Raw genomic sequence first — 17,390 nt, forward strand, 5'->3', positions numbered from 1 at the left:
TTCACCCCAACCTCTGTTTCTTGGTTAACATTATTATCTCCTTCTTTATTCTTTTGGGACTAGCTGCTTTTTTCTTTTTTATGGCCTACCTTCTGTTTCTCCTCCCTGAGTTCTGGTGCACCAAATCTAGGTCTCTGCTCCATTTTCTGTTCTACTACCTGCCTCCTCCTTTTGCCTTGGGTTCCTAACCCTGTTTCTGAAGGTGTCAATCCTTGTTCAGACTGCCCTTCAGATCTTTTCACACAGCAGATATCTGCAGTTCTTCAGTTTTCTTATGGTTCCTCCTTTCTCCCTTTCTATATTGTTTTAAATTTCCCATTTCACTCCACCACGTTACCCAGCTGTTTCTATACTTCTGGGTTTCTCTTCCACGATGCTCTCTGGACATAACCCCACTTCACTTACAAGCACCGGCAGGACAAGGGGGTGGGCAGCTCTGGGATCAGAATAAGGGTATTCTTTTCTAGCTTATATCCACTTTGTCCTGTATACATCATCTCTGTTCTTCCTTTTCTGCGTGGCTGCGAGAAAGGAATCAGGCCATGTAATACATACAGCAAAGGCTACACCACTCTGACCCTTCGCCACAAGCAGCCTACTTAGAAAAGAAAGAAACTGCAGGACACATTCAGCCACACAACAGCTGGGATACTGAAGTGTAAGATATCCATCCCATTAAAAAGCTCAAAGATAAAAATCCTCCTCTAGCAGCATTGTTGTTTTCAGGAACACCTTAAAGATGCTTTGATTTTTCATTTCTTATGTCCTTGTTATACAAAAGCAACAGAACAACTCTCCACACAAGCACCATTAGCTACTTAACACATCAGGGTCAGAAGGAATAACACCTGGTTTTATGGGTATTCTTTGGGCCCAGCTCATCCAGCTATGCAGAGATACACCAAAAGTCAAGTGATACACTACCCCTGTAACGATTTCCATGGAAGGGACTGTTGTGAGATGATTTTATCAGTCAGGACCATCACAATCACTTGTGGATTTCATCCAATTTCATCCTTCTCTTGAGCAAAACAGAATACATGAAGTGCAGGCTCCAAGCTCATTATAAACAGGGTACAGCAAAGCTGCCCTCCTGAGCCACCCAGATGTACAACAGCGTAATTTGTTTTGGGAGATAACCACAAGGAACTCCATCCACAAGCCAGATTCCATCAGATGAAGGATTTGTTCACCTATAGACAAGTCCATCAAACTCAGGATAAACCAGACCCAGATGTCAGATCCAAATATACAGCACAAACCATTCAGGGTTTCCCAGCAGTCATTCGTGTTGCCATTTTTCTGCTCCTTGCCTCCTGGCCTCTGGGCTGCTTTGTAAAAAAGTTCCACAGTGAAACCAGCCAAAGTCGAGAATTTCCAAGAGATGTGAAAATAGCAGAATGCAAATTTTGTGGAGGCTTGAAATTTCAAGTGATTTACCGGTGTCAAACCCGTAAAATCAATTTGGCAGGTGTTTGCTGGTTAAAATTAGTTTTAACTGAAAGCTGGAGGCATTATTGTGGGTGTCTTTGAGCATTGTTTTGGATGCACAAGGCGTAAGCATGACTGTGTGCATACAGCGCATGTATGCACGTTGTAAAGTGTAATCCTTCTTGTGTGCCTTGTAATGCTTTTTGTGCATGCTCAGAGATATCTGCGGACTGAAGCCATGTGGCTGGTTACCACAAAAGAGTATTTGCAGAGCTTTTGTGGCATTTAAAAATCCCTGCTTTGCTATGGTCCTGGGGTGGTCAGTGTACTGACAGCAGGGTGATGGAGGCAGGTCCCTGCCCTGGTGCAGCACTAGTGCCTGCAGGTTTGCTCCCAGGATAAGCCCAGCCATGATGGCTGGGTTTGAGGGGCAGCAAGGGTGAGAGAGACCTGATGAACTCATGGCATATAAAAGCAGATGGGTTCTGCTCATCCTGGCCAAGGTAGCACCGCTCCGTGCTGCTTCCCCATGATGGAGCCGCCCTTCCAGCAGACCTGACTGACTGTGCAGTGCGGGGTGGAATTACTCTGTATTCCTCCTGCCCCAGACGCTGTTAGCTGCCCCTCCTGCTCCTGGCTTTCCCAAGCACCTTGCTGGCTGGGTTAAGTCTCCACTGAGCATTTGGGCTTCTCTGGAGGGGTGGAGGATTTCTGTGAGAGGATGGAGAGTGGTACTCTCCAGATAGAGCTACATGATGCAACCCCATCTCTTCAGAGCAGCACTGGGCAGCTGCCTGCATGGAGGAGCACAGCATCCTGCCTGCCTCAGCACCTGCTGTGCATACCATGCCTCGGGGGCAGCAAGTGCTGCAACAGCCATGCCCACCCCAGCTCCCGCAGCAATGGGAGCAGAGCTCATCCTGACCAGTTCCTACAGCTTCTTCTCCCCTACCCACATAGGAGTAGGACCATGTCTTCTCCTGACTCCTTATTCTTTTTCCCAAGGAGCCCGAGAGATGCAGGAGAGGGATTAGGGGCAGCTGCAGGAGGAAGGTGGATGTGTTTTGCAGTGGTAGAAGTAGGTGGCTGCACAGAGAAGGAAGTCAGTGAGTCCTGAGTGGAGATGAGTGCAGACCTGGAGTGCACATCGCACACCCCATGTGTGAAAGAGAGGAATAGGGATACCCCTTCCTTCATCCTGACTGTTCAAGCCCCACCAATAATGTCTGCAACTGCAGTTCACCTCCACAGCCCCCTCTCAGACCCCCTTGGCCCTGGAGTCCCCTCGCAGGACCTGCTTCTGTACTGCCATGACACTTGGCTGGGAAGTCTAAAGGCAGTGCTGGCAGGACTTGTCTGGGGGAACAAGCATCCTGCAAAATCAGGCAAGAGGGCCTGACTCTGCCCTTGCACAGCAAGCCGGGAGGTACCATCTCCCTGATCAAACCTTCATGAACTGAGAAGGGTGAGTTGCCTGTCTTGCCCTTTCCTCAAGAGCAGATGCCATTTCGTGACAGTCCTGTTGTCACCAAGGAGCTGCTGCACAGCGCTGCCTGCTCATCCTGCTGTCTTTTGAAAAACTACTACATCCTAGTGACCCCAGTATATCCCATCTACCTGCACAGCCCTACTGTGCCACTGCCCGGTGAAGTCCACCCCAAGGAAGGACTCCCACACTACATCTCATCCTCCCAGGATACTCCAGTGGAATCCAGTATATAACCCCCTATGCACTCTAGCATCCCAGTCTGCCCCACCAGTGACATGGTGGGATCCCCGGATGCCCAAATCACCCTGCTGCACAGCAGGACCCTGCTGGACCCCGCTGCACCGTGGGACTCCAGTGCTTGGCTGTGGAGGATCCCACTATACCACCGTATGCAGCGGTGCCAGCAGACCCCTCTGCTTCCCTCTGCTACTCCCTCCTCTCCCCATTCTTCACACCCATCTGGCTGTCCTGGAGGTAACTTCTTCCCATCAGCAGGTCATCTGGCAGGGACTCTGCCTGATGCTGTCCATGACCGGTGTCTGCTGCAGCAGCAAAGTCAGGTATTTCAGGAGCTGATGCTAAGGACGCTGGCATTTGGGGTTGTCTCCCCTCCATCACGGTGCTGTATTGTGGCGAGGGCCCTGGGGTGTGGAGAAGCAGTCTTCAGAAAGCAGGTGTTGAGTCCTTCAGCACATTTTGCAAGAGAAACATTGTGAACTCCATTGCCCCCGTCAAATCTTCCTGTCATGTTCATGCCTGACCTCCTCCTTGCCCTCTCGGCTTATGGCTGGAAAGAAAACCCTTCCCACCTCTCCTGCTGCTGCTGTGCAGTGGGGCTGGAGCCATGGGACTCCCTGACAGTGGCTCTATCTCTAGGCTAAACACCATGTCCCCAGGCAGGCTGGCAGCTGGGACTCCTTTTGGGGTTTCCAGGGTCTTTTACTCAGGCAGGCCACTCTTATGCTGGCTAAGGTTCTCCAGACACCTGAGCAATCCATTCTCTCCTTTACTCCACACCTCCAGCATGGACATCTGATCTCCATCCACTCCTCTCCAAACACAGTATCTCTGCCCAGCTCCCCATTGTGCCGCGGCTCCTCTCCTGCCTGGGACATCACCAAGTTCCCCAGACAGGACCCATTCCCAAATGCTTCCCAGGGATCAGAAGCCGCTCCAGGACCAAGGCAGAGGGGTCAGAAGAGCAAGACATGCCCAGGCCCAGGGGCTCTGGGCTGGCTCTTTGACAAGTGGCAACAGGGCTGAACCAGCATCACTCCCGTCCTCGCTCCAGGGTCAGCAGCAAGTCCAGAGGGCAGAGCAGGGAGCCCTTTATCTCCCCTTTGGAAATTAAAAAAGAAGCAGAAAGGATTTGGTTTTCATTAATATTTTTCTTCAAAAGTTTTCTGGCTTCCCTTCCCCATCTTCTGCCAATATTTCTTCGAGGGGGCGGGCGAGTGAGGAGCAGAGAACGTCTGGCAGGTTTGTGTTTTCAATTCGCACAAACTGATTTTTTGTGTGTGTTTTTTCTCTTTCTGGAAATTCACTGCAGACAGGCACTTCCTGCAGAAATCATCATTTTCAAGGGAAAAATGTCTTGCAAACACGTTTTGTCCCTTTCGGTTTGCCCCAGGTCTGCAAAACCCTGGGCTGGGCTGCTTTGTGTTCCTAGCCCTGCCATGCACCAACCACCAGCAACAACCAGCACCGTGCTCCCACACCAGCCCTGCCTGTACCATTCCTGCTGCCTGCCCCCTTTGCTGCCCAGCACACCACCTCCCCGTGCTGCCCCATTGCTCCTGTGGGGTTCAGGCTGGGTTCCTCTGGCTCCCATGAAGTCAAAGACATGGAGGGAGGCTCCAAGCCTGGGTGATGGATATGGCTTTGGGATTTGGCCAAGAGAGGAGCCATGCCAGTAGAGCTCTACCATGGCATCCTGTGCTGGTGGGGCAGAGATGCCCTGCCTTGGCAGCAGGCCAATCCAGATGTTTTACCAGATGTTCACCTCTGGTTTTCTCCCTGCTCTCCACCTGCCCCCACAGTGCTCTCGAGGACAGGCAGGCAGCCATGGCTGCAGCTGGGCAGGGGCACCTGGGAGGAGTGGGGGGGGCATGTGCAGCTTGCAGACCCAGCGTAGGCTTTGGCTTCTCCCCACCTGGGTCCCCAGTGAGCTCCACACCATGTTCTGGGCAGCATCAGTCACACGTTGGACCATCCAGACCTGGTCTTCCTTAGACAGAGTTCTCTGGTCCTGGAGTCTGTGCTGGCAGGCAGGCATGGGGGTGACCAGGAGTGTGAGGTTAAATAATTCATTCCTCACAAATCTTTCTTAGAAACAATTTTTTTTCTTCCCAGGGAGACACATTACCACCTTGCACACACAAACCTGACCAGGAATTGTAAGAGCAGGTTTCTGCAGTGGCAAACGGGGCAGGGAGAAGGGAGAGAAGGGAAGGAATAAAATATAGATTCTTGAACTCAGACCTGGGAAGCAGCAAAGCATCAATCTTGTTAAAGGACTAGTGTGGACTCTCCAGCCAGCCCACTTCATCCTGACTCCTGACAAGCCCCGATGATTTGTGCCTGCTCAGCAGAGGAGAAGTCCCATAACTCACCCGCCGAGACGGCGTGGGATGGAAGCGCGACCCGGCGAGCGAGGAATGACTCACCGCACGCCGCATCCTGCCGCGGCACTGGGGCTCCCCGCATGCCGACCACCCCCGCCAGCCCGCGGGCTCCCGGGGCAGGCGTGGGGTCCATCCCCATCCCACACCTCCAGCGTGGCACAAAAGCCTTGCAGACCGTGGCAGGATTCGCTCAAAGATTTATGGGGCTCACGGTGGTTTTAGCCATTGCATAGTCCAGGTTGTAAGTGGGGGGCGGGGTGAGGAAATTACTGGGTTGTCCCCATTTATGATGCTGCTCGCCCAGAAAACAGGCACAGTGGCTGTCCCCCATCTTGCAAGCTAGAAGGATTTGTTCTTTACACCCAGCCCTCGCTAAACCAGAGGAATCCTGCCATTGCTTCTGACGGTGGCGGGTCAAGCCCGCAGGGCTCTGTGGAGATGTGCTGAGCATGGTTATCATCTCCGAGATGGACGGTACCTCTGCTCTGAGCCCTGCCCGCAGGCACCAGGACTGAATTGTTGATTAGTGCAGAATCCCGAGCAAGGAGAGGAAATTCTCCCTGGAGCCCTGCCAGGCCAAGTCTGCATCCAAAAATACATCCTGCCATCCTGCTCAGAGCCCAAAGGTTTTTGGAAGGGAGGCTGCAGCTGCTTCGCATGCAAAAAATAATAGCAGCCCTGAGATCCCCGCATCCTCGTGAACAGCGCTGGAGTCACTTTCAAATCACAGCATTTATTCCAAAAGAGAGATGGGGAGAAGAAAAAGACACACATGCACCACCATGGATCTGGCAGGCAAACACAGCTCCAGGGCTTCTGTTTGCCCATCACAGGAAGATTTACTAGGGGAAAAATATAGGCTGATTAATTATGCAGCCGGTTTGGTCCATTATATCATAAAACCCAGCTGTGTAGGACAACCTTGGAGATGCTACCTCTCCAGCATTATCTCAGCCCGGAACCAGGCGCCTGGAGCCAGAAGAAGCCGTCTCGGCACTGAATCCTTGCCGCTGTGCGGAGCGATAGCATCTTCCGAAACCCACCTTTTCCATTTGAGATTAGGAGTGCAGTGAACTTTGATATTGTACCACTGCTAATTTCAATCGGCAGGCTCCTCGCCGGTGTCACCGGAGGCCTCGGGTTCATTCAGAGAGCTGCGGCAGCTCGCGAGGGGAGGAGGGAAAACAGCCAAAGACTCCCCTTGAATATTAATGAAGCATCAAAGCTTTTAGCTGCATGGCCGTGTCTGAGCGCGACTGCTCTCCAGGGCTCTGCTATGCTTGGCACAATAAAGCCTTGGTAATTATTTCCAATAACTAATTTAGATTATCATTAGCCCCACATTGGAGGCACAGAGAATGCTGCCCTTTCAAACACTTGAACCACTGAGCCTCAAAAATAAAACGTTCGCTCTCTGCAAAGAGATCTTTGCCAGCTCTAATAAATTAGAATATATTTGTGTGCGTTAGCGCCTGTGGTGGCTCAGGATAATGAGAGCAGGTTGTGTCTGGGAACGGAGGAGAAGGCGGCACCTCCTCTGCCCCCCTGCCTCCCCCTGCTCCGCATGGTGCACATTCCTTCAGGCCCCAATTTGTCCCCATTATCCTCCCGCACCCCCCAACCCCAAATCACCCAGGCCTGGCAGCCGACCCTGTCACAGCCAGTAATAACCCATAAATCACTCCACGCCTTAAAAGAAAATTTCTATGCGGTGTTAACAGCCTCCTGTGCCCCAGCCCTTGCTGCCAGCCCCGTGCTGAGCTGGGCTCTGCACCCCACGGTGGGTGCTCTGCCCTGCCCCTGCTGCCCTCTGCAGCTGGGGGAGGTCCAGCAGCTCTGCCCACACCTTCCCTGCAGTGCCCAGGCAAAGGTCCCCAGCTCCTCGGCTGTCTGTGCTGCCATCGCATCCAGCTCTGGGCATCCCCAGGAGGATCGCAGCACTGTGGTCCCCAGCACCGTGGGGCTCCTCCAGCCACTGTCAGGCTCGTGGGGAGCCCGTGCTGCCTGTCTACCTGCCTGCTCACCCGCTGCCACCGACTCAACCTCCGTGGAGCAATCACCAGCCAGCAAGGATGTCCCTGGGAGGAGGTGGGAATACGGCACACCTCCAACCCGCAACCAGCCAGCTAACCTCCGACTTCCCCAAGACAAAGGCGAAGCTCTTGGTGCCCCCCCCTGACCCCAGAGCCTGCCCTGCACCCCCTGCCTGCACCGAGGAGACCTGCCTGTAACTCCTGCCTCTGCCACCGCAGGGGCCTTGGGACCTTGGGTGAATCACTCCAGCTTTCACAGCCTCCGTTTCATCAACCGTGTCATTAGGCTAATGATAATTAATGCCTGCAAAGGGCTTTATGCTCTTCAGCTGGAAGGTGATAGTGAAGGGTAAATTATTGTTATTACCATAAACACAGGGTACCTACTACTTACCACGGGTGGGACCTGCTTTCTGACTTGCCTCAGCTCTTCTTGGATTAGGACCAGGGTCAGGTGCAAGCTTCGCTTCCTCTGTCGTTTCCAAGTGAACCTGTGTTTGAGACAGGCACAGCTGGGGTCTGATCCTTTCTCATGTAAAGACGCAAAAATAAGGGTTGAGCTAATTTCATGGAAGCGTGCATGTTGCAGCACCGCTGGGGTAGGATGCAAGAGCTTCCTCCTCCATCTCCATGCTCATTCTCCAAGGGGATTGTCACCTTCCTCTCACTGGGTTTGCTATCTACCCCTTTAGTGGTGAAACCATCTGAGCTGCACCCCTTCTTCAGTACATAAACATGTGTATGTCCATGGATGTGTGTGTGCACCGAGAACATGCGTGTGCTAGAAAATGCCTTGTGCATTTCTGGAAGGGATGCAGCGGGCAGTGTCCGGCAGATGTGCAGGCAAACCGCACTGCTGACCTGCCATGGGCTGAAGCAGCCATGACCCAGTGCAGCCACTGTCCCTGGAGCTGTGGACATCCAGTGTCCCCACGTGCCTGTCGCAGCCAGACCAGACAGCAGCTAGTGATGGGATGTGAGCAAACCCTTCAGCCCGGGGGAGCACCCCACATCACACAGTGCAATTCTGCATGTCCCAAATCTTCCTGCCACTTGTCCACCATCATGGCAAAAAAAAAAAAAATCTCCATCATGGCCACGCATCCCAACACCCTTCCCATCACTGTCACACTATTTCTTCCCACTTTCTTATTAAACTTGTTTGTGGCTCAAATTTGGTTGGACAGCTGATCGACTTCATTATTTACTGCTTTTTTAAGCTTCTATTCCCTATGGACAGTTCCAGTTTTCATTAAAAATCTTTCATCAGAATGAGCCAAAATTGTCAAAGTCTGTTTCTGGTTTTTGATTAAAAGCTGAAATCTGCAGTGGAAAAAAAAAATTAGATATTTCCCTCCATCCCTTCCCACCCCTCCTCCCCATTTTTATTGAAATCCTCCTTACAGAAAATTCCCGTTGCTGGTCTGCAGGATTGCCTGCTGCGTGGGATGGAGCGGGGGCTCATTTCTCCCAGGGAAAGAAAGCAGGAGCATCGCCTAGCCATGCCGGCTCCTCGCTGACCCCACAAGCACTGCAGAAGTCTAACAGCAAGTTCAGACCAGGTGCTTGCTGCCATCCTTGGCTGTTGTGACCAAGCTGGGATATCGGCAGGAGCTGGCATGCTGGTGGCATCAGGTGCCCGCTGGTGGGGTCTCCCCAGGGCTGTGTCTGGCTGCACGGCTTGTCTGCTCCATCTGCCCAACCTCCCCCAGTCTTCGCAGAGTCACAGCAGTGCTGGTGGTGGGCACATCTGGAGGTCCCAGTCCATCCTCCCTCTCGGAACAGGACTGTCACCAGCACTAGATCAGGGTAGCCATGGCTTTTCCTAGCCAAGTCTCACCAAGGATGGAGATGCCTGTGTCTCTGTGACCCTTCTCAGAGCTGCACCACCCTCCTGGGGAAAAAGGTTTCCCTCCTATCCAACCTGAACCTCCCAAGCTGCAATCTGTGGACACTGCCCCTTGTTATTGTGTCTGCCACAAGCAAGAAGAGTTTGGCTCCGTCATCTTTTTATTGACCCTTCAGGTAGCTGCAGGCTGTTACCAGCTCGCATTTCCCCAGACTAACCCAGCCCAGCTCCCTCCCGCTCTCCTTGCAGGTCGTGTGCCCCAGGCCCATCACCATCTCTTCCTTCCAGTTTCCTCGTGTCCCTTCTGAACTGGAGGCCTGGCACTGGACACAGTACTCCAGATGCAGCCTCACCCATGCTGTGCAGAGGGGATAACTGCCCTCGATCTGCCAGCTGTGGCTGTCCCAGCATACCATGGTACATTCGCCTTACACGCAGTGAGCATGCGTTGTTGGCTAACACAGTCCAGTCTCCACCGTAACCTCCAGGTCCTCCATAGCCTGCTGCTCAGCCAGTCATGTCCCAGTCGGGACCAGTGCACCCAGCTAATCTGCCCCAGGTGCACTACTCTGTACTCCTCATTGCCCTCAACAGAAATCAAGCAGCTCTGGCTGAATCACTTTTCACCAGCAGCTGAACCAGCCAGCTGGTGTGCACCAGAGCTCGCAGCTCCTAATTTCTTTCCGTACTTGACCTGAAGCTGCCCCTCAAATTAACCTCTACTCAAATGCACCATTCCCACCTCGTGTTGTAAACACACATAGCACTATAAGCATGGCATCTTCAAAGACCTTCATAATCCTCGTCATTCACAAGTGGACCAGGAGCACTTGCCACAGCGTGCTGCTCAGAGGCATGCCCCGCAGCCCCACTGCTGTCCATGCACCCCCTCCTGCCTCCTGACCACAGGGCCAGGGTTCTTGTTCTTGGTTCATGCCATCTAAATCGTTATCTATGAAATGTAATTACCTCTCCTCCTTCCCCCTCCTCCCCCCCCCCCCCCAGTTCCTCTCTCTCAATCCCGGAGTGATTTCTTCCAGCCCATGTTAATGTTCTTGGAGGAAATGGGTTATCTTTCCTATCTTTCCATATGTGCAAAATCGCAGCTCCTACCCCCCCTGGCTCAGCACTGCATACTAATAGGGAGGAGGCTGAGATTGAAATGTATCAAAATGCAAGAACTCAGCTTTGCTTCTGCATCCTCAGAAGCCTTATTTTGCTTTTTGGGCCAAACATATTGTGCATTTTCTGTAACAATGAACTTATCACACTTATTATGATAAACTGAGAAGGCACTTTCCACAGTAGACTAAAATCCCGCAGACTGACTTCAATTCTCAAATATTTTTGGATACACATACATTTTTCCATGGCTTTTCTGACAAGGGGAGTATCCTGTCTGCAGCTAGTCTTTGTGTGAGTGCAGCAGCTAAGCCCCAAACGACGGGACCTCTCACCACTCCTCCGTGTGCTGGGAGTGGGCGGCTGATGCTGTTGTCCTTGCTCCCTGGGCAGTGCCAGGGCATTACTTACCCTGCATAGGAACTGGATACCCTGCATAGAAGTACTGGAAAATGTTTATTTCGCCACTCTAGGATAAGTCCAGTCCCAACCCTGCGACTACCCAAGGCAGAGGGGCTTTTCAGCCCCCCCGCCTGCCAGGACATCCCACCCAGCCTGTGCAACCACCCACTGAGCTGCACTGCAGAAATCATCCCCCCTCTTGAACACCATCCCTTGGGTTCCCGATTAGCAGGAGGCATTGGAGAGCCTCTGGAAAACTAAGCCAGGCAGATATCCCTGTAGCTTTGCTCTCTTGCTAAGCAAGATGAGACAAGAAGACTCATTCGCCTAATGCCCCACCACAGCTAAGCCGCCACTGCAAAATCCCAAGCTAAGCAAACATCTGGCAATTACAGCTGGAGCATTTCCCTGTGTGACAATCAGTGAGGGCAGCAAACACATCCCCTTGTATCCCACACCGGCCAGCTACATCCCAAAGCCTCTGCATCTCCTTGACTGCACTCGCCCAGTGCTACCTCGACCTCCCCAATCACCTTTTGCAGACACTTGGTTGCACATTTCTCCAGACACCAGAGATCCTCCATCACCTGCATCCATCACATCCCCACCAAGTAGTGTCCAACCACCTGCCTCCAAGGACCACGAGCAGAAATATGCTTAAAACCACACCATATATGGTAAAAAAGTGTTTTCCTTCTTCCCACAGACTGGTCAAACCTGGGAGGATGCTGTGTGGGAATAAATCCTCAGGACGCAGCAACCCACAGCCAGCTTGTCAGCCAGTCCCTTTAAGCACATTTGGTGGCATGGGGAAATAAGCACTGTGTAAAACTCTCTGGAGTTAATTCCTGGGAAACAAGAGTGCCACGCCGTGGTGAGCGCACGGCAAGCACAGAGAGCTCACCCCACGCATCGCCCCGGGTGGCCACCCCAGCCCTCAGCCTCTAGCCGAGGGCAAGAGCTGGGCCAGTGGGAAGCTGTATTTTGGCACATCACCTCCATCCTTCACCTTCAGAAACGAAGCATGCAGAAAATGAGAGCAGAAATGCCTTCGCTGACAGGTTTGAATTAAGAGATTCCAGCTTTTATAAACAGTCTTCAGATTTCCTGAAAGTTACAGTGCCGGGCATCATTTGTATGCAGGATGTATTCTAGCTCAAAGGTACCAGAACTAATGCTGTCCTGTTAATGAACTGAGTGAGTAATAGCCATGGGTATAGAAAGCTTATGTCTGAAACTAATCCTAGTTAATGAATCTATTGTTACAGGTATTAAATGGTGACAGGGGGTTTCATCCATCAGCCCTCCATTAATCACGGCGTCCCCGCCTATGCTTATTATTTAGAAGCCAGCAAAGGGATCTTAATGATATTAGTAACAGACCGGTTGTGGTACGTGACCTAGGACAAGCTAGGGATTTAAGGTGATAAGTGTCTGATCGCATAAGGCATTTTAGAGGTGATCCAAGTGGCTTTGCTCCCCATGGCATGTTATCTTGTCTCTGCCAGCTTGCTCTGAGAGCATTAGTGCGCAGAGCCATAGTGGCCACACTGGGAGCCTCACCTCACCTGCTGCTGCCTGCAAGGAAAGCCGGCGGCTGCACGGGGGTCTGCCCATGTTCTTCAGCTGCCCCCTCCCTGCAGACACGCACCAGGTGCCCGAGCTTGCAGGGGCACAACACAGGGCCTGAGTATGCCCACAGAGCGCACGCATGGACACGGGATGAATTTGTCTGCACAAGTAGCCAGGTGCGAGCCCACGTGCATGAGCACAAATACTCACACACCCACACAGCCTTGGAGCAAATGACTCAAAGGTTTCTCTGGAAAGACGTGAAGAGCATCTGATATTCTACGCTAATTCTCCATCTGGACACTCTCAGCATGTACGTTGGGATGGGATTCATCTCATTGTGGTCCCCTAAAGTCAGAGATATTTCAGCCCAGCGAAGGGACACCATCAACTCCAGGGCAAGGCAGGCTCTCTGAGAGGGCCAGGACAGTGTCTAAGATAAAACAAGGCACCACCTTCAGGGATGGCCCTTTGCTGCCTGCCTCCAAGGCAGCCTGCGTGGTTGGCTTTGACCGCATGGACCACCTTGGGTTGCTGATGGTGGGAATGAGTCCCAGATCTGCACGCCTTGGCTCCAAGAGGGTGAGGCTGCATTTCATGAGACCTCTCAATGGCGGCATGCATGGATAGGTTTGGGAGGAGGTCTTGCTCTGGTGGGTTAAATAGTTCCTGTCCATTCTTCTCCAGAAGACTACCGTACCCTGAAGGTTCCTTCTCCTGAAGATTACCACGGTGGCCCTGGGTGAGGGATGTACCCAGAGCCACTGCAGCAAGGCTGGCTGGACACCACGGCAGCAGGGCCAGCAGGTCATCCTGGTGAGGTGGGCAGGGATGCTATGTGAGCCAGGAGCCTTCCACCAAGATGCGAGTGCAAAATCTCAAATATAAAAACCAGAGGTCCCCACATCCCTGCACAGCTTTCACCTTCAGCCACCACTGCAGTTCATGATCTGCTTACAATTTCCAGTTGAGAGAGCTAGCTCCCCAGTTAGGTAGGTGCCATAACTGTAGCAATCCTGGTGATCTACTCCCGCTGATGGAAATAGAGGGATGCCCAGACACCATACAGGCAGCTGGAAGAAGTGCTGCTGGAAGAGCAACAGTCCTAGAGCTCAGTGCGCAGGCACCCACTGTCCCTGAGGTGCTTACAGCACGTAGGGAGCATCTCCCTGCCAGGCCAAGGCTGCAGGGGACAAGATGCACCGATTTGATGACCAAATGTAATGACTTCAGAGGTAGCCACTGATTCGCCTGCTCAGGGAACATCACACACTGCTGAAGAACACTCCAGCAGAAACCAGCTCTGGAAGGGAACCGCGGACTGGGGGTGAACCCATTCCTCTCTCCCAGCAGATTGAAAAGGAGAGGTGAATATCACCTGCCACCACGAGAAGCTCTTGGGGAGCTGTGCTGTCAGGACATCTTGGGGCCACTTAGGTGGTGGGAGGTCAAACTACATGGTCCAGCAGCCCTGGAAATCAGTGATCCTACCCTCTTTTGTGGGAAGCCAGGAACTCAGATGGGCACTGAGATAATTGCAGAAGAGAAGGTGCTGAGAACTGGGATTCCCCAGGGCTCCCTCTGTCTGCAGCAGGGGAACCTGCTCTGGTAGCTGGTGTGGGAGACCTGTGTGATACCCACTGCTCTGGGGGAAGAGCTGAGCTGTGCTAAATGCTGTGCATCCAAACATGGACTGGGCATCCTCAGGGTTTCTTCCCACCGTGCCCATTTCACAGTGTCATCCTGTGCTGCATTGGCACCGACAAGCTGGGCATGGACCAGCTCTGGAGACCTGCAGGGTTGATCAGTCCTTTTCTGTTCTCTGCAAGGTCTCTGAATTTCCATGAAAAACCAAGACAGGTAATCTGCCACTCGATTATATTTTTAGGTTAATAACAGATGTGTAAATATATATATGTCTCATCTTCACAGGTATTCAGAGCCAGGAGCTCACCACTTGCCAGTGTTTAAAACAAGCCCAGATCTAACCCAATAAGCTGAGTGTAAACCCAGATCTAACCTGACACCTTGCCTTGCCAGCCACACAAACATCACCCTGTTGCGCTGCCATTTGCACAACGCAGCCCCACATGGCTGGAGCCCAGCAGCGAGACTTTGGAGCCTGCTGTTCCGCAAAAGCCAGCCCCATCCCTAGCCCTGCTAGCTCCCCACAGCCTGCTTTTGCTCTGCTGTCCAGGTTGAGGTTGCAGAGCTTCCCAGGACAGCTGATGCCAGAATCAGCCCACAAGCAGGAGGGTGACCCCTCCAGCTGAGGACTCACCCCAAACTCTCCTGCCACAAGAATGATGCGGTTTGGGGGTTGTGTTTTCCTGCAGTGTTAAGAAACCATCCTCACTTTCCTGCCTGCTCCAGAGGGAGAAGATGAACGATGGCTCCAAGGGCTACATTACCATGATCATGCCCCCAAAAAACAGGAGAGTGTCCGGAAATCTCTTTTAAAGAGGGCAAGAAATGTTGGTGCCTTTGCTTTGTCGGTCTGTACTCACAGCTTTCTTCCCCATCAAGCAGGAAACTGCCTTTATCCAGCAAGGAGAGCTGAGATCCTCCCATCACCTGCTTCCAAGAGCTGGGGTTTTCAACAAAATCCCCAAGACTGCAGGGTCTGGCAAGCAAGGCTAAGCCCTGGCCAAGGCTGGCCAGAAAAAAGAAGCAGGGCTCGGTCTCCACATGCTGCGTGAGCCCTGGCACGAGGCAGGTGGATACCTGGTCTCCAGTAGTTCCACGCTGCGCTAGGACAGCAGCCAGCAGAGGAGGAAAAAGGAAGAGGAGAGATAATTATTAGTGATTGAAACTGATTGCATGAAAGAAGGACAGATGTTTCTTGTTGTGCTTGTGTGCCTGAGGCTACAGAGCCATGCAAGGGACCGGGGAAAACTCCTTCTCAGCCTGGGAATGCTGTGGCACTGAGCTGCATTCAAACGAGGACTGAAATCCACACACACTTTCCCTCTGACTCTTGCAAATTCACACAGGATCTGGTTAAAATGCCAGTCTCCTGATTTCCCCCATGCAGCTAGGTGATGTCCATATAGGCACTCTCTAGCCATGGGCCACAAGGTGCTGCAGAGATCCCCCAGCTTACCTCCACCCCCCCCAGTCATGCAGCCATCCTTGTAAGGCCAAGGCACTGGGAGATGATGGGACTGGAGACAGCGCAGCCAGATCTGGGGAGGCAGGCAGGGGGTAGAAATTTTGAGCACAGCATCATTTAAAGCACAGGACTGAAGGCAGGGAAAGCTCCTGGCCATCCTGCTGCTAGAGCAAAACAGGCCTTTCTGTGAGAGCAGGAGGATTTACTAGTCATCGTCCTCCCTTGTAGCACCCAGGATGGGGGATCCTCCTTGGTGTTTTCCTTCAGAATGGATGGGTCACACATGGGGAGAGCCAGCTGGTGTCCCCAGCAAGCAGAGGAGCTGCTGTCGAGGGGACACAAAGCCCCTGTGATGTGTTGTGTGGGCTGCAGTGCATGTTTAATGCTATAAAATATGTAAATAGAGGGCTTGTCTTAGTAATGTTAATGTTGGTGGTGATGTGCGTTTGGCACCAGTTCAGATGGCTTCAGTGCAAAGACAGGATGGAGCTGGAGAGGGGTAAGGGAGCTGAGAAGGGGTCTTGCCCCATCAGGTTAGGAATCAGCCCCCTCCAGCATGGCGTGGCTCCCTTGGGATGACCTGAGCTCCTCCCCTGGGAGCTGTCGGAGGGACCATCCAGACTCAGATCTGCACCGGTTTCACTGGAAATAACTGTTCGAGCACCTTAGTTTAAAGGAGGTTTTAGGGAAGGTCCGTGGGAGGCAGCAGGGCTCAGACCAGTGTGGGTCTCACTTCCGAGGGAATACAAGGGAGATTAAATGAGCGAGCGGTGCAGCGGGCTGGGAGAAGGTGGCGGCTCAGCCCTGCAGGTGCCAACGTCAGTGCCTGCCGTCGGCTGAACCAGAGGACCCGCAAGGAGGAGAAGATGCTCACCACCCCAGCAGGTCCATGTCCCCGGGCTGACCCCAGGGCTCCCCGAGCTCACAGCCGAGAACGGCACCGGGTGCCCCGGAGATGAGCGGGGTGCGCGCCCCGCCACCCGTGGGGTGCTACCGTCCGATCCCCGGAGCTCCTTCCCCGCGGCGGGCTGCAAAGGCCTCCGGCGTGGAGGGCCGAGGCCTGGGACCCCACCCTGGGACCCCACCCTGCGACCCGGGACCGGCAGCGGGGCCGGCTGCCCCCCGCCGCCCCCCGTCCCCCCCAGCCCGGCCCCTCCCCGGGGCAGCGGCGCATCCGCGGGCGCCCAGTGCCCTCTGGTGGGGATCTCCCTCCGCCGGGAGACACTCGGTTGCCAGGGAAACGGGACGTTCCGCTCCTCGGCGCCGGTCCAGCGATGCCTTCGGCTTCTCCGAGCCCCGGGCGGTGGGACCGAGGGACGGGGAGGGAGGGCAGCTCCCACCCGGGTCCTCAGGTCACGGGCCAAGGGGCGGGCTGGGGGTGCCAGGCGTGCGGGGAAGGCACACGGCTGGGGGAGGGCACGGCTGCCCGTCACCCATCCCACCGTGAACTGCCCCCCCCCCCCCATCTTAACTGCTCCAACAGCACAGCGTTGGCCTTTTCCCACACGAACCCCTGGTCCTGGGTGTCCCAGTTCCTCTCCAGTGGTCCCCTGGACTGGCACTGAGCAGAGGAAGGTCAAACACTCACCTCTTCAGTTTGGGGGAAAGGCCCTGATCTTCAGGACTTCAGTCCTTCTAGGCCATTCCTGCTCATTTCGGGAACACCCATGCACGTACAGCCTTTGGAGGGGTCCGCAGTGACCTGGTGGCAGCCAGGGACCAGCCCCTGGGGTTTCTCCAGTCACTGTCTGCCCTG

The sequence above is a fragment of the Harpia harpyja genome, chromosome 16, assembly GCF_026419915.1.
Source record: "Harpia harpyja isolate bHarHar1 chromosome 16, bHarHar1 primary haplotype, whole genome shotgun sequence".
NCBI classification, from domain to species: domain Eukaryota; kingdom Metazoa; phylum Chordata; class Aves; order Accipitriformes; family Accipitridae; genus Harpia; species Harpia harpyja.